General features: G+C 47.2%; 1 pseudogene; it reads right to left on the bottom strand.

Annotated features, from left to right (window-relative positions):
- Positions 1–3,399: 3,399 nt before the first annotated feature.
- On the bottom strand, positions 3,400–22,488 carry Ube2s-ps1 (ubiquitin-conjugating enzyme E2S, pseudogene 1; annotated as a pseudogene).
- Positions 22,489–23,324: the final 836 nt, after the last annotated feature.

The following is a 23,324-nucleotide window of genomic DNA, read 5'->3' as shown; positions in this document are numbered from 1 at the left end:
TCAGGCAGGCAAGGGGAGCCCAGGATACATAGCTACCAGCCTTGGGTGAAGGGCCAGAAGAGACTAGCCATGGCTACAACCCTGAGCCTAGGAAAGCCCCCTGGTGGGTAGACAGGGAGAACCTTGGGTCAGCAAATTGACAGCAGCCCTGGGCAGGGATTGGGCAACTTTAGCCTCAGAAGAAGGGAATATAGCTTGGTTGGTTCAAATCCCCAGAACTCACGTAAAAGCCAGACACAGTAGTAGCATAACTAGGGAGTTGGGGTCTAAAACCAGAATCTCCAGAAGTTAATGGTCCAGCCATCCTGGACCATTAATGAAGTGGAAAAGAAATCCAGAGACTGCTTCTCAAGGTAAGGCCCAGCATGCAAGGTTGTCCCTCTGACCTGCACATCTACACTGACAGTGTGCAAGCCTACACACGCGCGCGCGCGCGCGCACGCACACACACACACACACACACACACACACACACACGGGTGTGAGGAGAGTACAAGTGCACACAGATTAAAATCAAGCCAGGGGCTTGAGTGAATGATAGCTTAGTAAGTAAAAGCATTTGTAGCTTCGCAGGAGACCCTAGTTCAGTTCCCAGCACCTATGTCAAAAGGTTCACAACCACCATAACTCTAGCTCTAGGGGAATTTGACATTCTCTGACCTCTGGGTACCCTCATGCATGTGTGCATTATCAGAGACACACAGAAACATATAAAATTAAAAGAGAGGGCTGGAGAAGTAGGTAAAGACACTTCGTTCCTCTTGCAAAGGATCCAGGTTTGATTACCAGAACCCATGTAGTGGCTCACAGACACCGGTAACTCCAGTTCCATGGAACCACTGTATTCTTCTGAACTTCCTTGGGCACCAGACATGCACACAAAATACTCAGAGACCTATAGGCAAAACATTCATACACCTAAAATCAATACTTAAAGCCAAAGATTTTAATAAAAATACATGTAGAGGCCTGAGGACAACCGAAGTTCTCATTTCCCTGGCACTCAACTTCCTGTTTTAGTCCTGGGTCTTTCACTACCCTGCAAGCCTGACTGACTGGCCAGTGAACCCAGGGTCCCACACCCAGCTATCTGTCTCTGTCGGTCTCTCTCTGTCTCTCTGTCTCTGTCTGTCTCTCTGTCTCTCTCATATATATATATATATATATATATATATATATATATATATATATATGTTGGTTGGTTGGTTTTGTTTCGAGACCGGATTTCTCTACGTAGCCTGGTTGTCCTGGAACCCACTCTGTAGACCAGGCTGACCTCAAACTTAGAGGCCTGCCTCCCTAGTGCTGGAATTAAAGGCATGTGCCACCATGTCTGCTTCTTCTTTTTTATTTTTTTAATGTGGGTTCCATGGTGGGAACTTCGGTAGTAGAATTCACAGGCAGGCACTTTACTGACAGCCATCTCCCCAGCCCTGAGATTGAGGGTCTCCATCATCTTCCAGTGATCTTGGAGTCCTCTCAGTCCACACTGGCAGTCACTGACCATGGCTCTCTCTCCCAAATATCACATTGGTTTCCCACACACTGACTCACCCTATCTCAAAAGTTTTCTTTGGTGACTTCTCTATACAGATATATTTGCTTATTAGTCTTCCATGATAGCCTGCTGTAGACTATGTCTTGAAGGTCTCCAGGCATCCTTCAAGACATCTTTTAAAAAAGGAAAAGACAAAAGGCAAAAAACAAACAAAACAAAAACACTCAGGGTCTCATGGAGCCCAGGATGGCCTCAAATTCAGTATCTAGATGAGGATGGCCTTGGATTTCTAATCCTCCAAATGCAGGTGCCACCAAACTCAGTCTGTGATGCTAGGACTCAAACCCGTGGTTTCCTGAATGCTAAGTAAGAAGTCCACCTAATGCACTACATCCCTAGTGGATAGGCAAATCTTTGCCAAGCATTTCTCAACACAGGACACTGTTTTTCTTGCCCTTTTACAACCATCGGTGGATCTCCTTATTCCTCATTTCCAACTCTAGGTGTCTTGTAAGCATAGCCATCTCCCATTCATGGCTCTTCTGTATGTGTGAATCTCAGCCTAATGAGCACTGCCAAATAAAAGCACTGGCCAGCAGGAGGCTCTGATGTGGCTCACAAGTGGCCAAGGGGGTGGCATTACCTGAGTGACTATGGAAGACAGCTCGTCTCTGCTCCTGGACTTCCCTCCTGGGGACATCTGATGACAAGGACATTATAACAGGACAGGAGAGAACATGAGAGACCTCTTCAGGACTGGACCAGGAACCAGAAGCAAACCTCAGAGCTGAGCCCCAAAGCGATTGCCTGGGAAACACCTACACAATGAGAGCAACCGCGTATTGAATAACCCACCCTGCTGTGTTCTCCCACCCAGCCTTTCTCGTGATAAGACTCAGCATTAGTGACTTTGTTCACTGCAGTGACAAACTACCTGATCAAAGCAGCTCAGGAGAGGAAGGGTTTATTTGGGATCTTGTTTGGAGGCAGACGCGGGAGAAGCTGTCAGGAAGCAGAGAGAGATGAAGGCTCAATTCTCCTTTTTATTCAGTGCAGGGGTCCAGCCCGTTGAACAATGCCATCCACATTTTGGGTGCATCTTCCCACCTCAATTAACCTAATCTGTAAACTCCCTCTCGAACACACCCAGAGGTGTGTGTCCTGAGTGTGGCCCTGTCAAGTGGACAGTACTGATAACTATCTCATCCGCTAACGTGAACAGGGTGTGGTGATTCATGCCTGTGATTCCAGCACTCAGAAGGCAGAGGCAGGGCATTGCCCATAGTTTCAGGGGTACGTGACCTGTCTAGTGTGTTCTAGGCTAGCCAGGGCTACAAGACTAACTGATGTAGTAGCTTCCTCCTATTCTCTGGGTCTATCTCAGTTTATTCTAAGCCTAGAAGGCAGAAACAGTCAAACACATACATATACATACATATATGCATATACACATATATATACATACACAGACACATATACATGCATATAACCATACATAAATACACAAACGTGCACATACATAAATACACAAACACATGCACACACATGCACACATACATACCCAAACACATTTGCATACACATGTACATATACAAACACACTCACAAATATACAAACTCATACACACATAAATATACAAATACACACACAGTGTAGCACTGCCCAACCAGACCTCATAAGGCAAAAATCACATAAACAGAGTCAGGCCAGTGACCCATATGAGGTTATAAGGTTAGGTGGTCATATTGTCCTTGAAATGGTAAAATGCTGATTTTTTTTTTTTTTAGACTGAGAAGCCCAGTATGGAGAGTGTAATGATGCCTTGTACAATCAGGGAGGGAAGTGACTGTTCTAGGGATTCTGGGCAAGAACACGATAGGTCATCAAAACACTAAAAGTCGTCAAATGGAATTGGTGTGGCGGTGCCCATCCACAATCCCAGCCACAAAGGATGCAGGAGGGCCAAGGTCGTAGCCGGCTACAGAATGGATCTGAGAGCAGTCAGGCTACACAAAACCCCACCTCAGAATAAAAAATAAAATCAGCAAATAGCCCGAAGAAGGGAGGGAATTGGAAACAAAGAAAAGAAGGAAATAAATTAGGGACAACAGTGAGCGGCACTAAACACAGCCCCATCGATAACTATATAAAACAAAACAGCCTAAAAGCTTCAATTAAGACACACGGAGAGAGTGGGGCCGGAGCCTTAAACATGCAGCTTTAAGACTTCCCATAAAGCAGACGTCGTCAAGACAGCAGAATTGGAGATGGTAAAATTGCAGATCGGTGGCATGGGACATAGGGCGGTCAGCAGACATTACCAGAGACCGAAATAACTGTTCAGAGAGGCTTGTCCAACCCACGACCCACAGGCTGCATGCATCCAAGGATAGCTATGAGCTATGATGCGGCCCAACATGCATTGTAAATTTGCTTATAACATTAGGAGGGGTGTGTGTGTGTGTGTGTGTGTGTGTGTGTGTGTGTGTGTGTGTGTGTGTGTGTGTGTTGCATGACTGTGAGCTTTGTAGATGACAGAATCACGTAGCAATGTCAAAAAGTTAGGCATGGGGTCAGGGACTTAACTCAGCACTAGAATGCTTGCACTAACAACTATCATATGACCTGTCTGGCAAGTGTAACAGCCCTGTTCATTCCTAAGCTCTGTCCGTGTATCACCTCCATCATCCATTGCATCCATCCGTACGTCCACCTGCCCCTCGTCTGTCTACCCCCTTACCTACCTCTCCTCCGTACTTCCACCCACCCATCACTCACCCGTCCATTCATCCAGCTGCCCATCTCTTACCTAAGTGTGTCTCCATCTCGCTCTCTGCCTCATCTCTCCATCTATCTGTTCCTCTGTCTCCTATCTCAGTGGGCATCTCTGCCTGGGATGATGCGTGGGGAAAGGACAGGCTGGCACCTCCATAGCACCACAGCATCTGTGGGGAAGTTTCCAGGTCACAGACACGGAACCAAGAATGGTTTCATTCAACATTACCAGACAGGGCATCTCCTCCCAGAGAAAGCTGCCGTCAACCCATCCCAAATTCACAATTAAAAACAACGGACACGTGTCCTCATGAACAGCAGAGCCTCCAGGCTAGGCTCAGTGGTCCTGTTCTGTGTGTGGTCAACAAGGGGCACCAGTGACCTGAGCTGGATTCTTCTTATGGCGGTGTCAGAAAACTGAAGACAGACAAGGTTTGCAAGATCTTCTGAGGGACTTGACCACATCAGAGTGTGAGAAAGAGGTCTTTAAGGACTCCCTGACTGAGCTTGAAGAAATTCCACACAGAAATGGTGGAGAAGGGTATTCTGGGTAAAGGGAATAGTATGTGTAAGGATCCTGAGGCAGGAGGGAAAGAGTACAGTAGAAGCAAGTCACTGAAGAAAGCTAGCACGGTATCAGGGAGACCGAAGAAGGGCCAAGGAGACAGTCATAGCCATTACTGTGAGGCTTTGGAGGCTAGGGGAAGTTTAGCCTTCCCCACTGTGTCTCCTGACATTAGAAAGGATTTGGAAACAAGGTCCACATACTGGGAAGCTCCAACCAACTTCAGAGAGGAACCAGATATAAAAGGTTATCTTGGGTCACCCCACAGCCTGTCACAGCCTGTCCCAGGCCACTGCAGGGCCTGAGACATGGACAGAGGTGGTAGGCTGAAGAGCTTACTCAGGGTGAACCCAGCAGGATGCAGCAATGACTTCTTTAGGAAGAGTTAGGCTGGAGGTGGTCAAGGAGTATGCTGGTCCCTGTCTCATTGCCCTTTGACGTGCTATGACAAATCATCTGACAAGAACTGGCTTAAAGAGGCTTCCTTTGGGCTCTTAGTTTGAGGGTACAGTCCATCAAGACAGGAAACCATAACACAGGTCATTTTGTCCATAGTACCATGTAGGATGCCTGGAACTACGGACAATGTCCCTTGGCTGTGTAGGTCCTCAAAGAAGACAGGGCATTCTCCAGAGCCTTGAGAAGACCCAACATCTGATGGTAGAGTCTAAATGTAAGCCCTGAGGGAAGAGGAGAGCAGGGACAGATGGCCAGGCTAGAGCTCAAGGTAGGAACTTGCCCAGGAGGGCTGGAGACAATAGCCAGAGAGGCTCATCTTACAGGACACAGAAGCCTGGGTCTCCTCCTCCCATCTTCTTCCTCTCCCATCACCACCTCATCCTACCATCTCCTTCCCTTCTAGCATCTCCTCTCTGTCTGTGTGTCTCTGTCTGCCTGTCTTTCTCTGTCTACCTCTGTTCTCTGTCTCTGTCTCTGTCTCTCTGTCTCTCTGTCTCTCTGTCTCTCTCTGTCTCTCTCTCTCTGCCGCTGTCTGTCTGCCTCTGTTCTCTCTGTCTCCTCCTCCTCTTCCTCCTCTTCTCTCTCTCTCTCTCTCTCTCTCTCTCCCTGTCTTTCTTTCTTTGCCACTTTCTCTTATACACACACACACACACACACACACACACACACACACACACACTCCTCTCCCATCTTGAATCCCAGCCACAGGAAATCTCCATACCAACTCCAGAACCCTTTGCATCACCAGCACCCCAGCCTCCATTCTGTACTTGAGCCCCTTGTATAGATTCACAAGCCCGCATTCTTACGGCACTGTCATGAACATGGACATAAAAGTCTCCAATACAAAATGATGCGATGGGGCTTTCACACGTACATGGGGGAATTGGTTCACAGAACACCGCTCTACTTCCTGTCCTTATCTCAACCCACTTCTCCCCACTGTTCCACGTGCCTCAGCCTGGTCTCGTACCACCATTCTTCCCTGTCAGAGCATCCCTTCACACACTGTTTCCCTGCTTAGCGTTCCTGCACCAATCAGTTCCTACAGCTCCCTGGGATCTTTGAACTTCATCACCTCCCCTCACCTTATCACGTCATTTCATCTGTATCCACTCGTTTCTCTGGTGAGTAAATGGCCAGCACATGCTGCCGTGGGGCCTTTGCACAGACATTCCATGGTCTGGAATACTTTCCCCTCAGACAGCCAAACAATTCATACCTTCTTTCCTCAGACTTTTGCTCTCATAATGACCCTATTTAAAAGGATGGGGGCTGTGTGGGCAGATCCATGATAGAGCACTTGCCTGGCATATGGAAGGCTCTGGGTTTGATCTCCAGCACCAGGAAGAAATAAACTATAGTGCTCACCCGTTACCTGCTGTGCTTTCCCCTACAGCACAGATGGCCTTCGAAACTGTAATTCACACTTTCTGAATGAGCTCACTGGTGATGGGAGGGAGTGTGCGCTGGGCGAGCATGTGTGCAGGGAGGCCGGGAGGGGGGAAATGAAGGCAGGTAGTCACGGAGCTTTCCAGAAGTTTGCCAAGATGGAGAAAGAACAATGGGAGAGGTTTTGATTGTGAGGTTTTGTGTGTATGTTTTGAAATAAAGTCTCGTATAGCCCAGGACGGCCTGGAACTTGCTGTGTAGGCAAGAATAACCAAGGCCTAACTCCTGATCCTCCTGCTGGATTTGCAGAAGGGTGATGCCACACCCAAGTTACATCATGCTGAGGATTGAACCTAGAGTCTTGTGTGTACAGGACAAGCACTGTACCAACTAAGCCATGGTTGTGATCTTCAACAGGAAAGAGAAGCACGTGAAGGTTTCTTAGACACTCAGCAAGAGGACATGGAACACAGTGGAGAAGTGTGAGGGATAACTAAAGTATATGCTGGGGGTTAGCAGTAGGGCAGCGTATGGGGAGAGCTGCTTAGCAGGATGGGTGTACCCTGTTAGAACTGGGGATGAGGATACAGTAGAAGGGGTTGGGAGTTTGGAACTGAGGAGGGGAAAAGCTGCTGGCCTGTCTCTCAACACAGGAGTCAAGGCTATCCCAGGAGAAACAAGAAGCAGGGGCCCAAAAGAGCTGAGGAGGATTCGAGTCAGCCTAGCAAATACTGTCCTAGCACCGAGAATCTGGGGATGACACTCATGCAGACGGAAGACAAGGCCCAGGGGGAGCCTTGTTCCAATGGATATCCAGGTCAAATCATGGTGGAAGTCTGAGGCCTGTGTTATCACTAACCTGGCTGCAGCCTGTGTATAGACTGCAGAAGGCGGTTGAACACATGCCGGGCTTGGGAAAAGCCCATCTGCCCATGTGGGAAGATGTCCTGACTCTTATTCGGGTCTTAGTGGGGACGAGGTTTCTTGGGGGAAGCTGGCCCACTCAATGCTTCTCAGTGTAACTTTTTACTAGGTGCTGGAGAGCCCGTTATGGCCGCAGGCATCCTGTGGTGTGGCTAGAGGTAATTCCCCAGTGTCCTTTATTGCCTCTCCTCGGTGGGAGTGACACAGACTGCTTTACGACCTGGCAGCGTAGCCTCAACCAGCACAGTGGCTGTCAATAAGGGCTGTGTTTTATATCACAGGCCGGACGATTTATGGGGGCCCCAGCACCCTGCAGACAGCCATTTGGACAGGGAAGAAAATGACCTCATGCTTAAGAAATTTGGAAGCTAGGAACAAGCGTGTGTATGTTGTGCACCCACGAGCAGGACTGTGTCTGCGTGTGCCAGCTTCGTCTGCTGACTTGCCAGGCACTGGAAAACAGAAACAGCTGTTAAATACGCTGACTATAAAACTTAAATGAAACCAAATGACTCACTTCCTGCTGCATAGGGCCTTTGCGTCACACCTGATGAGGAGGGTTTAGGGGAGAGGTGGGTCATTTCCTACCAAATCAACCTGCATTCCTTTCTCCCCAGGTAAGCCATGCTCTTTGCAAAACATTGGGTAATGTCTCCACTTAGATATGCCCATCTCCTACTGAAGTGCCTGGGTTTTGATATGTCTCTGAGCATGCCCAGCTGTATGTGTGAGTTGTGTCTTGGATGAGAGGCCAGAAGACAGGTACCCACTGTTCAGAAGCTGAATGGAATGTGTGTGTGTGTGTGTGTGTGTGTGTGTGTGTGTGTGTGTGTGTGTAGGCCAGAGGAAGATGTTGAGTGTGCAGTTCCATCTCTTTCTATCCTAGTTCCTTGAAACAGGGTCTTTCACTGAACCTGGAGCTGGCACCCTGCAAGCCCCAGCCACCCACCTGCCTCTGTCCTTCTGCACACAGTGCTGAGGTTACAGGCTAAACAGCCACTTTGCAACCTGGGTCCGGTCTTTTGACATTCTGACATGATGTGGTTACCTGCAAAGTTCAACTGAGTCGTTTGTTAAAAGTTTCATCGTGTCTGAGGTTTGGGTCAGGTAGGCCTCATTGCTAGTTAACCTCAGCCTTATGTGGCCTGGAAACTATGGATCGGGCACAGCTGTGTCAGCTGTCTGTTTCTGAAGAGTGGGTTCCCTGTCTTCTGGCTTCTCATCCAAGACACAACTGCATTGGAGTGATTGGGTTGGGGCTGCTGAATTAAAGCTCAGATCAAGGCATGATGATCTATGCCTGTCATCACAGCACAGAGGAAGTGGAGGCAGGAGAATCAGGGGTTCAAAGGTAAGACCAGCCTGGGCCACATGAGACTTCTTATGTGGGTTCTGGGCATCAAACTCAGGACCTCATGCTTACAAGGCAAACACTTACCTCCTGAGCCATCTCCCCAGCTCCTGTCGCCTGACATTCATTCTCCTCAAAAATCAGATCCTCCCCCAAATATGTTACCCTCCTCAAGTCCCCAAAGGTTCTTGTCACCCTTGTCATCTCTCACGAGATGACAAGCATTAGCCCCAAACATTGTGCTGCACACCTACCCAGGGCCTGAGGTTGAGCCCAGCTCCTGCACTCACTCTGTTCCATTTAACCCTAGGCATACCCTCAGGAGGGAGCTGTGACTGTGCTCCTGCAGCTGAGAAAACAGGCTTCAAGATAAACATTTTCAGCATCGCCTGGATGGAGAGCCCAGACCTGCCCTGGGCCAGACCTCTACCCTCACCCTGCAGCTCCCCTGCCAAGCAAGGCCTGAGCTGGTTGTGCAAAGACTGACTGTGCAGGGGGCTCCCAAGAACCCTGTAAGGATGGTGATCTCCACTCTGAGACAGAAACTTGGGTATGGCAACTCTGGACTGGTCCAAGGCCCTACTGAGAGCACAGCCTAATTATCATGCGCCTAAGGGACAGGGTTAGCAGTGAGACAGAGCTCACAACCCCAGGTGCTGTTCCTCATGAGCCATCCACAGTGGTTTAGATATCTCATATTCACACACACACACACACACACACACACAATCACTCAGGTAAAGAAAATAAAGAAATGTTAACATTATACTACTTAAAGTGAAAACTATCAATTATTTGCACAATATTCTTTACACATACCAACTTTAATTCTTCAGCAACTAGCTAACATGATACTATTTTAGGTAACTAGTTGTCCCATACCTGATACAGGAATTAATTAACCCGAAACATCTGCAAAGTGCCTAGTCTGAGTACGGCCTCTGTCCTATGGTGATGTAATGTGTTACTTTATTAACACAGAGAATTCACGCTCAGCTTTAAAAGGCATTTCACTGAAGCCCTGCGCTTACCAAAGACATTACACCCAACAGCTGGCACCAGGTCAGTTTTCCATTCTCATAGTGATCGACTTCCAAGTCTGGAAACTTCAGTTCTGTGGACAGCTTATTGCTATTGCACCTGGATGCGTGCTTGCTCCCAAACAGGCCAAATTTCATGCAGTGGGGCGAGGAGTGTGTGTGTGTGTGTGTGTGTGTGTGTGTGTGTGTGTGTGTCTGTGTGTCTGTGTGTCTGTGTGTCTGTGTGTGCATCTGTGTATCTGTACATCTGTATATGTGTGTTTGTCTGTGTTTGTGTGTCTATGTCTGTGTCTGTGTGTGTATATGTGGGTGTGCATGTGTGTGTGTCTGTGTGGATGTGCATGTGGGTGTAGTCTGTATGTGTGTGTCTTTATGTGTATGTGTGCCTGTGTGTGTGTGTGTGTGCATGTGAGTGTATGTGTCTGTATAGGTATGCGTGTGTGTGTGTTTGTATGTGTGTGTCTCTGTGTGTGTGTCTGAGTGTGTGTATCTGTATGTGTGTGTCTATATGTAGAACTTGACATATAAGCCAGGCTGGCCAGGAAATCACAGAGATCTTCCTGTCCTTACCCCTGATTGCTGGGATTAAAGGCATGCACCATCGTACCTTGATCTATTACTATTTTTTAAGGCATATGTGTATGTGAGTGGGATTATGCACACATGAGTGCAATACCCAGAGAGACCAGAAGAGGGTGTCAGATCTCCTGGGATGGGAGTTAGAGGTGGTTGTATGCTGGCCACCCTAGATGCTGGGAATTGAACACTTGTCCTCTGGAAAAGCAGTACGAATTCTTTTTTAAAAATAATAATTTAATTTAATGTGTGTGGGTGTTTTGCCTGCACGTGTATCTGTACACCACTTGAGTTCTTGGTTGCTTCTGGAAACCAGCAGAGGGCATCAGATCCCCTGGATCTGGAGCTACAAACAGGGTGTACGCCACCGTGTGGATGCTGGGAATCAAACCTGGGCTATCTGAAAGACCAGACAGTACGCTTAACCACCGAGTCATCTTTCTTGTGTTAAAAAGAAAAAGAAGAAAAAGGAAAAGCAATTCAACCACAGCAGTTGTTTAGATTTTAAACCAACAAAATCGAGGTTTTTGTTTGGTTGGTTCATTGGTTGGTTTGCTCTGGGTTTTTCACAGAGGATGATTTTACTGCCAGTGCTGTTTGGAATTGCTGGCCCTGGATGCCAGTAAAAAGGGCAACTGGACCGTTAGTCTGCTTTATTGTGGCTTTGGGGTAGATTTCTGTTCCTGCTGTTGGTTTTTCTGTTGTTTTTGCAGTTCTGTGGATCACGCCCAGAGTCTTGCATGGTCCCAAGGAGCTGTACCTAAGCATACTGTTTTCTTATTTACTTTCATTTTCCCCCTTAATCAGTCATCTCCACACTCTGTCACCTAGAATAAAATGTTCCCACCAGCTGCTCTTGGCTCGAGTTCACCTCTCAGCACCACATGTTAGTGGGATAACACGAAAGCAGGGATCCCCTCTCAGTCCTCTACAAGTATCAACTTGGCAAGGAAGGGTCTTGTCTTCATCCCCACACAACAAAGCCACACCCACTCCAACAAGGCCACACCTATCCAACAAGGCCACACCTATTCCAACAAAGCCCCGCCTCCAAATAGTGCCACTCCCTAGGCCAAGCACATACAAACCGTCACACTGGGACAATCAACACAAATCGTATACGAAATGTTTCCTCAGAGTCAGCACACAGGAAGCTGTGTTCCAGAAGGGGGTCAAAGCTGCACCTTGTGCCGGCAAACAACTGAGCAGTACCTAAGGGTTTCCCAGCTAGAATTGGTTTGGGGAGCATGTCACGGAGAGCACCTGAGGCTTGGCCCTGTGAGAGCCTAGGATGTCACTGGTAAATGTGCAGCCTCAGCTGAAATAAAAGTCCCAGGACTGAAGGGGTCATGGCACCGTGAGGCAGGGACAGACAGAGTTCCTGAAAGAGGTCCTGGAAAAGCCCAGATTCAGCAGAGACCCCCACATTTTGGAGATGCCGGTACCATGGGACAACCACCAAAGACTGCAGCAGCTACGGAGTGGAGCTGTCTGAGCCTAGGAGACACACGTCGTGGGCTGTGGTAAGGTCTTTGGAGCCCAGATGATCATAAGTCCCAGAAGACCGACATAGAGCTTTACACAGCTAGACACTGGTTTTGCTTTTATTTGAATATAATTATGCCCTGGTCTTTCCCTCTCATAATGAGGAAGTATATACCTTGCTTTTATTTAATAGGAACTTACAGTTATGAAACCTTATTTTTTAGATTCAGAATTTTTGAGAAACTGCATATTTTAGGAAACTTCTAGAGAGATTTTGATATGTTAAAGAGGCTGGATTTTTAAAGACTGTGGGACTTTTAAAAATTGGAGTGTTCTATATTGTGATGCTCTTATTAATACGGGATATTGGGGGTGAAAGGAAAGAAAAGCCTATGGTTTAACTGTTGGCTGCTCATGACACTCAGGCCTCAGGGCAGGCCTTCCTTGACAGTCTCCCTTCATAAACTCTGTATTCTTTGATTACTTTGTAAACCCCCAAGGCAGGAAAGTAACCAGGCTACATCCTCAGTATGTTCCAGCAGCTGGGCCCCTCCCCCAGACCTCCTTAAATGTCACACTGGTAGTTCCAACCTCTGTAAAGGCCACCAAGATCATCTCTGGCCTCTCAACAGGATCCTCCCCCGATTATGCTAATATTAGGTGGAAACCCCACCAATCCCTGAGATCCTCCAAGCTCAGAACTTGAAATCCCGCCAATCCTCATCTCTTTTGTGGGATTTGCTGCCTGGTGTGACTCTCATCAGGAGAAGCCAAGAAGCCATGAAGGGAAAAAGCAAAGAGGTGAAGCAGGGCTGAGGCTCCTGGGCTCCTCAGCTCAGCCAGGGATGCCTCCCGCTGGGAGCTGCAACCTCTACTGAGGAGGCTTCCTCTCAGAGCTGTGTGGTTCCTGACCTCCCATGTCCCAGGATGCACTTCTGATGAGATGTTCTCCCATCTCAGAGAGTCGAGTCCCAGGACACCTTCCCGTCCGAGCAGGAAGGCCAACATTAACAGTGACGTGTTTGTGTGTCAACTTGACAAGGAGTCACCTGGGGTGACTGGCTTTCTGTCAACTTGACAAAACTAGAGTCATTTGGGAAGAGAGAACTGCAATTGAGAAAATGACCCCTCCAGATACCTGTGGGAGAGCCCGTTGTCCATTTTCTAATTAATGATTGATGTGAGAGGGCCCAGCCTATGGGTGGTGGTGCCACTCTAGGGCAGGCAGTACTGAGTTGCATAAGAATGCAGTTGAGCAAGCCTCAGGGAGCAGGCCAGTAGGCAGCAGTCCTCCATGGCCTCCACTTCAGTTTCTGCCTCCAATCCTCCCCTAAGTTCCCTCAGTGATGGAGTATGACTTGAGAGATATTAGGTGAAATCAAGACTTTCCCCGACAGGTTGCTTTTGGTCATGGTGTTTTAGCACAGAATAGAAGCCCCTCACTAAGACGCCAGTGAGAACACCCCTAATGTTTACACTTATATAATCTTAGGGAGGGATCTTGCGTGTTTCCTTTACTTCCTGAGTCTTGCAACCCATCGATGCTGCCCAGTTGTCTCCCCAAGACCATCCCTGGAATGACCAGTGACTGCCAGGGTCAGGCGGTAGAACCAGGCTGTATATAAACGTGCAATGTAACACGGGGGAATCCTGTCGCTATTATTACTAATGACCACTGGCACTAGAGTCTATTCAAACCCACGCATGCTGCACAGAAAGTCCCATACCCTCGAGGGTCCTCCTGCCTTCCCTGGGCTGGGAACCTGGCCTTGGCAGGCAGCGGTGGATGGCTTCCTGGCCCTGTGCTAGCGGCCTATGGTTATAGACTGCCTTGCCTAAAGACTTATTAAGCTATTTGATGCTGTCAAGGGAAACTCAGTGTGTGTATATATCAGCTGTGTTGGCCAAAAATACCTGGAGCAGGATTTTCTGTCTGCCGGGTATTATTATAGCTATTGATTTGAGAATCTGAAAATTCAATAAAGCAGATTAAATCTCCCATGGCTTGAGCACTTGGACCACCAACCTGCCTCACTGGAGTCATGAAGGCTCGGTGGGTGGGAACAAGATGTAAGCCAGCATTAGGTCAAGCAGCCATAAGTACCCCGAGGCCCCAGAACAGCGTGAAGTAGTTAGCATCTGCCTGATACTGCCTCAGCTTGAGGCTTGCCTTGGGGCTTCCAGTGTGTTTGAGAGCATAGGACAATATCTGAACACTTGGGAGGCTGAGAGAGTAGGGCAGGAGTTCAAAGCCAACCTTAGCTACACAGCAAGTTCAAGGCCAGCCTGAACTACAAGAGACCTTGTCTCTAAACAATGAAAAGCCGAACTGGGGTTCAGAAGGTTCATTCAGTAAAGCATTTGCCGTGTAAGAATAAGAAGTATAGCTAGATCCCCAGAACCCACTTGGAAATGCACACTTGTGATCCCAGAGCTGGAGCGGCAGGGACAAGCAGATTCCTGGGGCTGACCAACCAGCCAGCCTAGCCTCATAGGTGGGCTTTAAGCTAATGACGCAAACATAAGATGGAGACTGGCAATATATCAGGAGTCAGTGCACTGAGGTGCAAGACTAGAGATTGGAGTTTGAGCCCTGGATCCCATAGTAAAAGGAGAGGATTGAGTCCTGAAAGCTGCCCTTGAATCTCTACAAATAAACTGTGGTGGCACACACATGTATGTACACACACAGGGATGCACATGTATGCACACATGTGCGCGAACACACACACACACACACACACACACACACACACACACAAATGAAAAATTTAAAACACCTTTAAGGGGCAAGCAAAATGGCTCCACTGAGTAAAGTTAATTTCATTGAAGCCAGCAATTTGAGTCCAGTCCCCAGAATCCGATGATGAGTGGACAGACTCAACTCCTTTAAGTTGTCCTCTGACCTCCCCACACATGCTATGGCCAACACATACACACACACACACACACACACACACACACACACACACACACGCACACACACATGTATGTACACATATACAGGCACACACATGTATTCATGCACACACAATGTAAAATAATAACATTAATAATAACCACAAAGTGGATAGTGTCTCAGGAATGACAGCCAAGATTGTCCTCTTGTCTCCACATGTACATGCACACATACATACATGCCTGAACCTATGGGCCTGGACACACAAACACATGAGAGAAAGAGCTCACAAGCAGAGTCATTTTGTGTCACATACATACTAAATTTGCAAGAGGCATTTACCAATAATTTTATGGGGCTCCTTCCCACTATGAGGGAGGGAGATTTTAATACACATTCATGGAGTTGTTTGGATCAACCCTAAAATAGAAACACTAAATGCTCTGCTTCTGAGCTCACCGCTTCCTCCAGGCCACCACTGCTGCCGCCGCCACTGCTGCTACCCTCATAAGAAGAGGGTCTGACATAGGCAGGAAGCAGGAGCAGAAGTAGGATGTGAGGTAAGACAGGAGGAGTGGGCAGGTCAGTACTGAGCATGCTTTGATATACTTTAAGATCCTTTCTTTGGACAAGGGAGATGGCTCGGTTGGTAAAATGCTTGCTTTGCAAGCATGAGGATCTCAGTTCAAACCCCGCTTCCCCTGAGACATACTCATGTTTTTAAAAAAGAAGACATGGATCCCTGGCCCTCACTGGCCAGCCAGCTCAGCAAACCTGAGGGGTTCCAGGCCAGTGAGACACTCAGTCAGAAAAAAAAAAAAGTAGACAGCACACCAGGAATGACACTTAACCTCAGACCCTCCATTTTACATTCCACACAGATGTGTTAATATGACTGAGTCAGACATATTAACATAGACAAGTGGCCAAGACCGAGGATGAGCAAGGAAACTACAAATGAAGTGTCCTAGACAGGTTCCACGGCCGCAATGAAACACCATGACAGAAAGCAGCCTGGGGAGGAAAGGGTTTATTTGCCTTCCTTATCTCCAGTCCACTGAGGGACACTAATGCAGAAACTCAAACCAGGCTGGAACCCAGAAGCAGAAGCTGATGCAGAAGTTGATGGAGGAGTGCTGTTTACTAGCTTGCTCCCTGTTGCTTGCCCACAAGAATCCAGAACCACCAGCCTAGGGATGACTCCACCCACACTGGGCTGGGCTCTCCCCCATCAATTCTTAATTTAAAAAATGCCTTACGGGCTTGCCTACAGCCTGATCTTATGGAGACATTTTCTATATCGAGGTTCCCTCCTCTCAAATGACTTTAGCCTGCATCAAGTTGACATAAGGCTAGCCAGTGCACTAGGCCTAGAACAAATGGTTGGTTCAGGAAGTGAGGAAGGATTGAAAAAAATTGAAGAGGCCTCTATGAAGGCGAGGGGGCACCATAAAGGACTCCTGCTTGCCAAATTAGGGACCTGAACCTGAAAATGAATGGACAAAATCAAAACGAACAAGAATCCTCACATCTCTTCAGGGGACAGTGGCAATGTCTGTATGTAGTTTGACCTGGGAAGGAAACAGGCTACTGTACCCAGTAAGAAAACGAAAGGGCTCAGTGACCAGATATTCCCAAAGCAAAGAACTCTTTGATTCTAATGTCAGTAGGGGCCAAGGAGACAGCTCTCAGCAGGCACAGGTGTTTGTCACACAGGCCTGGCTTCCTGAGTTTGATACCCGAGATTCATGTAAAGACGAAAGGAGAGAACCAGCTCCCATAAGTTGGCCTCAGACCTCCACACATGCTCTATGGTACGTGCTTGGGCATACAGACACATAACACGCATGCTTACCGCTAATAATTAACTTAAAATGCCAATAGGTTTAAGGTGAGAAGCCTGACGCTTCATGGTTTCTTCAGATAGTAAAGATGCAAACAAATAAATAACTAAATGGGGGTGAGGGTGTCTTCTGAACAGCAGAATGTGTAATGTTGTCTGGAAAAGGCAGGGGTGCACCCAAGCTGGGGAGCCACTACCTCATTACTGCTGTGGTCAAGATCCTTTCAGGCAGAAACAGGATGGGTAGTCAATCCAAGGAGAATTGTTTGTTTGTTTATTCACTTATTTAATACGTGTATCTGTGTGAATGACAAATGCCACATTGCATATGTTGAGGTCAACTTTGTGAAGTAAGTTTTCTATTTCCACCTGTACACACTCAGGTTGCCAAGCAACCCACGGAGCCATGCCTCCAGGCCTCCAACTTACTTTTTGAGATAAAGTCTCTCGTTGAACCTGGAACTTGTTCATCTGGCTAGACTGGCTGGTTGATCAGGAGGCCCCAGGAATCCCCCTGTCTCTGCCTCCCCAGCACTAGGATTATAGCTACGTGCCACCATGCCCAGTTCTTTTTCATGGATCCTGGGACTTGAACTCAGGTCCTCATGCTTATGCTGTGGTAAGCGGCCTCCTAAGCCCCTCCCTCATTTCTTTAAAGTCACCAGCATTCAATCAGTGAATTGACCCTGAGAGCCTTATCTAACACTAATCACCTCCTAAGGTACCTCTGAAAGCTCCCACAAAGCACTGTAACTGGATTGCTCTTCCGCTGTCTTCATTCCCATCTGGAGGTTAAATTTCAACAGAAGGAAGCCTTACAGGACACTCAAATTTTTTACAAATCATACCAGTTGTGTAATAGAAAACTCTATTCTTAGGAAACTCTGAAACACTTAAAGCAGTAGTTCTCAATCTTCCGAGTGCTGGGACCCCTCAGTACAATTTCTCTCATTGTGGAGACCCCCAACCATAGTTGTTCTTGTTGCTACTTCATAACTTGATTTTGCTACATAAATCATAATGTAAATATCTGATATGTAGGATAGGATATCGAATGTGTGATCCCTGTGAAAGGGTCATTTGACTCACAAGGGGGTCCCAACCCACAGGTTGAGAACCACTGGCTTAAGGGAAAAGATGTAGATTTAGAAATTTACTCTCGTTAATAAAAAAGAAAACTGTGTGTGTGCATAGGTGTACACACAGACACCTCCCAGCACCACGAGTAAGATTAGTAGCTAATTCTCTCTCAATTGCTCATGTCCGACTCCCAAACACCAGTGAAAATTACCTTATATAGAAGAAGGACTTTGAAATCAGGTATGTAATGTAGGCTTCAAACTCCTGTAGACACAGGCAGATCCCTGGGACACAGTGTGCTAGCCTAGACAGTGAGAGACCCTGCCTCAAAACACAGTGTACACGGGATTTAGAAAAAACAACACCTAAGGTTGGCTTCTGGTCTCCACACTCACGCCCACCCGAATGCATAGACATAAACACACGTGTATACTCGCCAAAAGCAAAAATGAAAGGAAAAGGCAACTTTGCAAATTCAATTAAAATAAGGTTTCGTGTCTTCGGAGACAGCATCTTGGATTAACTAGATAGGCTATAGCTGTCCTTGCACGTGTGCTTCTGAGAGGAAGGATGGGGTATCTGGAGATGGGGCAACAGAAATAAGCCTTTGAAGTGATGAGAGAGTGATGTCAGTCAGCTCTCCATGACTCTACACTTGATACACTTGATACAAATCAACTTACAAAGACAAAAGCTTTCTTTGGGCTCACATGAGCTGTTTAAGCCTGTTGTTTATGGGCTCCATGGCTTTCGAAGCTATGGAGAGGCAGCATATATATCATGGGAAGAGCACGAGGCAGGGAAAGACACTAAAACAAAAGAAAGAAACAGACTGGATTCCCACAATCCCCTTCAAGAGCTTGCTCTACTGACCTAAAACCTTCCTTAAGACCCACAGTTCTTAGCTTCCCATCACCTCCCAATAGTATGATTCTAGGAACCAGACCTCTATCATGGCCTTTGGAGCAGGGGGCATTGAAGGTCTATATTATAGTAGAATCACTGGCCAGAGAAGGAAGGTTGTCTCCAGACACTGAAGAAGGTGAGGACTGTGTTCTTTTCTGGAACCTTCTAGTTCTTACAGAAGGAACCAGCCTTGCTGACACATTTAACCCAGGGAAATTGAATTCAGACTTCTAACCTCCAGGATTAAGAAAATACACATATGAGGTTTGGGGTTGTTTCAACTGCCTGGGTTTTGTTTGTTGAAACAAGGTCTCATTTAGCCTAGTCTGGCCTTGAACTCCTGATCCTCCTGCCTGTGCACCTCAAGTGCTACGATGACAGGCATGTCCCACAATGCTTGTGTGTATACAATCATGTGTACACTTGTGTGTGTGCTTGGGCATATGTAGAGGGTTGGCTGCTTTTCCCCAGGGTTCTCTCCCTTGTTTTGTTTGTTAACTTTTTTTTTAAAGATAAAATCTCTCACTAGTCCTACTCACTAACATTCCTCTGTCACCACCAATACCCATGGTGCTTTGGTGGTCCTTTGCCAATGTACACATCAGTGGCAAAAGAAAACTTGAATCACAAGAAAAGCATGTTCCCTTTTGAAGCAAAACAAGGCCTTCTTGTTTGCCTACAAGCAAATATTCTCACAGTTCACTTTTGCATTTTCCTGCTTGCCATGGTGCTTTAGGTGTTTAAAACAGTCCAGAGTACAGTGCTGTTTAATGTTCTTCTTGCAAAAATGCCTGCCTTGTGGATAATTGCAGACATTGGACAGGGTTGTGGAACTTTTGCCCCTGAGTTCAGTAAGAATGAATTAACAGCCTAGGTTGACCACATCTTTAAAAGAAGCAAGGTTCTGGGTCGACCAGTTGGCAAAAATCTTATGGCCAGTGGCTCTTAGGAACTTTATTAGTTATTTTTTGTTCTTGCTGCTGTGATAAAATACCCTGACAGAGGTAACTTAAGGAAAGAAGAAGGGTTTGTTTTGGCTCACAGTCTAAGGATACAGTCCACCATGGTAGGGAAGACAGGGCAGCAGGAGCATGAGATACTATTCGTGTTGCATTGGCAGTTGGCAAGCAGAAGGAGAGGAATGCTGGTGTTCAACAACCTTTCTCCTTTTTATTCAGTCTAGGACCCCAGACCAATGGATGCTGCCACTGACAGCTAACACGAGTCGTCCCACCTCATCCACCTAATCTAAGTTACCCCTTACAGACATGCCCAGAGGGTTGTCTCTTAGGATTCAGGATCTGATCAACTGGATCCTGTTAACCATCACAGAACTGACTGACCTGATATGACCCATGCCCAAGGCAACATATAAAAGAAAGCATCTAATTTGAGGCTTATGATTTCAGAGCATTAGAATCTATAATAGTAGAGCAAAGGCATGGCAGCAGATACAGCTGAGAGTTCACACCTTGATTGGCAAATAAGAGTCAGAGAGAGAAAAGACAGAGACAGAAACAGAGAGACTGGGAATGGTGTGAGTCTTTCAAAACCTCTACGGTCTCCCCCAGTGACATACCTCCTCCAACAAGGCCATATGTTCTCATCCTTCCCAAAGAGTTTCACCAATTGGGGACGAAATATTCCAGCATATGAGTCTTTGAGGGGGCATCATTCTCATTCAGACTATTGTACAAAGATGAGTGTCAGCACACAGTTTATAGTCTCCTTTCTATTCTATCTGAGACCCCAGCCCATAGAATGTGCTGTCCACTTTTTATTTAAATGTTTTTCCACACAATAGACTTTGATGATATTCCTTCCCCTCTCCCAACTCCTCCCAGATCCTCCTCACCTTCCTATTCACCCAACTTCATTCATTCTCTCTCTCTCTCTCTCTCTCTCTCTCTCTCTCTCTCTCTCTCTCTCTCTCTTCCTAACAATATGTAAAGCTACCTGACTGGCAGGTTTCTCAGTTATAGCATCTCAAATAAAACATGCATATAAGGCATTCATGGTTTTCTTCCAACTTAGCTCTCTGACTTTTCCTTGCTGATGGAAATAGTTCAGTTCGCCTAGAGGCCTATGCTCAAAAGCCTTGGAACATTCTCCGGCTCCCATTTGCTGTTTGGTTTGGTCATTTGTATGCCTTTGCCTCTGGTATAATTCATGGATGGCCAACGGTACAGATCAAAGTGTTACATCTGCCACTTGAGGGGGTGTACACCTATATAACCAATACCTCAAGTAAGATGCAGATTTCTCTGTCACCGGAAGTCCTCTCATCTTCCTTCCTAGAGTGTCATTCAGGGTTTCAAGGGTCAAATGAGTCCTGCATTCATAAAACCAATTGCCCTCCATCCTGAGTGTCACTGTGTGCTACTGCCCTGGTGTGCCAATACCAGTATATCAGACAGGAAGAGAGCACACTGCTGCCAGCACAGGAGGCCTGTTCTCCTCTAGATCTCATTCCTCCCTCTCTTCTCTCTTCCCCTCTCCCTTCTCCCATTCTTTCTCTTCTTCTTCCTCCTCTTCCTCCTTCCTCTTTTTTTCTCATCTTCTTCCTCCTCCTTTACTCTTCCAACTTCATTTAGAAAACCAGGTTCTGGTGCCTCCCTACTCCCTCCTGCAATACAGCCATAATTTAAATAGTTTAGAGACAGTGCAAGGGGACAGACCACAAGGAAGGAAGGAGGGGACAGAATGTGTCCCACGCGAGACTTCTCGCCGGCAAGAAACACGCGGGTACATAGAAATCCTTGCTGTGACCAAACTTTATTAAAATCTTAAAGAGGAAGCCTCGGCGCGCCAACATGGTGCGCTTATATACACCCGAGCGCGGCGCATCCACACCTGATTGGTTGTTTACCCATGATCTCATCAGGCACGCCCCGGAGTGGGCAAAGACCTGGCACGAAGGCACTCTTGCACATGCGCACAGTTAACTTCCTGAAAGGGAGTCGGCTGGCGCGGCGAAGGCTGGCGCCATCTTGTAATGGCGGAGGCTAACCTGGCCTTCCATGTGGGGCGCAGTGGAAGCCAGCGCCATCTAGCGGTGGAGAATGTTATTGCGGCCCTCTACAAGAATGGAAGGAAGGAAAGATGGAGAGCCCACCACAGTCTCCCCAATACCCACTCCTGTCGACCTTTTCTTGGCTGCCAGCTTCTCATCTTGCTTGCCCGCATACTTCTTGACCACAGGACCTTCAGCATCTTCTGGGCCACCCAGGACCATGGTCAGTGGTGCCACTGTAGAGATAGTAGCTAGGTCCCAGGTAGCCTCAGCCCTCCTGCTGCTGTGCTACCTGTCCCTCATGTAATTCAGTGCCTAGCAGCACACCCTCATAGTTCTCCAAAAGCAGGCAGCCTGTCTCCTGGTCCAATGCAGACCAGGGGTTAGATGCATTGCCAGGCACTTGGTCAGCAGCACATGTTCAATGCCCTGCTCAGTTGTCAGTCTCTCTTGAACATGTTGGCACAGATTTCACCACTGACAGCCACATATGGTTAGAAGATCTTGGTCAGGAAGTAGCTCTTGGGTGGTGAGGCAGAAAATCCTTGTCTAAGAACTTCACACAAAACAGGCTATCATCATAAGGGATCCCCTTGAGGCCTTCCATACTGACCTGCAGGTTAGTGACATCCTCCTCACTGGGGAAGACTTTAATTTCATCAAGTGGGTCTATAATAGGCATGGATAGTGGGAGTGTGGGGCACCAAGTTCTAGCCACTGTGGCCCTGGAGTGGCTCCCTGCACCCCTTCCAACCTCCACTAACTCCTATCTCCACCACAAAAAAAAAAAAATGCTCACAACTTATGGCTACCCTATGGCCCTCTCCTTATTGCTGTTTTTATGTCTGTACTGATGACTGTGACTATGTTGTAATCACCCACAGGTCGACTTCTGAAGCTGCTACTGAGCCCTGTTTCCACAACTGTGTCCACAGTATTCCTTGATGGTCACCTTCAGAGTGGTTCTTGCTCTGTTAACTACACGCGCCTTTCCACACTTTACCCAGAAACTATATAATAGCACCGGTCTGCTGTGACTGGAAGTTAGTACTGGTGCATGGTGCCACTGCCTCTGTTGAGGTAACAGCCTCTTTGGGACACTTTGTTCTTGATGAACAACTTTCCCAGGTACTCAGGGTGGCGAATTGTGTGTCTTTTGTTCAATCTCAGTAGATCTACATGCCACTTCTGGAGCTCTTGGTTTGTGCATGTTTATGTACATGTGGGTGCTTGTGTGTACACAGGTACGCATGCACATGTATGCATAGGGCCTCGTGTGTTGTCATTCCTCAGGTGCATCCACCTTACTTTTGAGAGGTGAAATATCTCACCAGTATATAGATTTGGCTATGCTGACTGGCCAGAAGGCCCTAGGATCTTTTTGTCTCCACCTCCCCAGTGTTGGAATTATAAGCACGTGCCACCATACAGGGATTTTTGTTACACGGGTACCTGGGGATTGAACTGAGATCCTCATGCTTGCATGACAGGCACTTTACCTACTGATCTGTCTCCTCA

This window comes from Rattus norvegicus, chromosome 13 (assembly GCF_036323735.1).
Source record: "Rattus norvegicus strain BN/NHsdMcwi chromosome 13, GRCr8, whole genome shotgun sequence".
NCBI lineage: Eukaryota > Metazoa > Chordata > Mammalia > Rodentia > Muridae > Rattus > Rattus norvegicus.
This window is presented reverse-complemented; position numbering and strand designations above follow the sequence as displayed.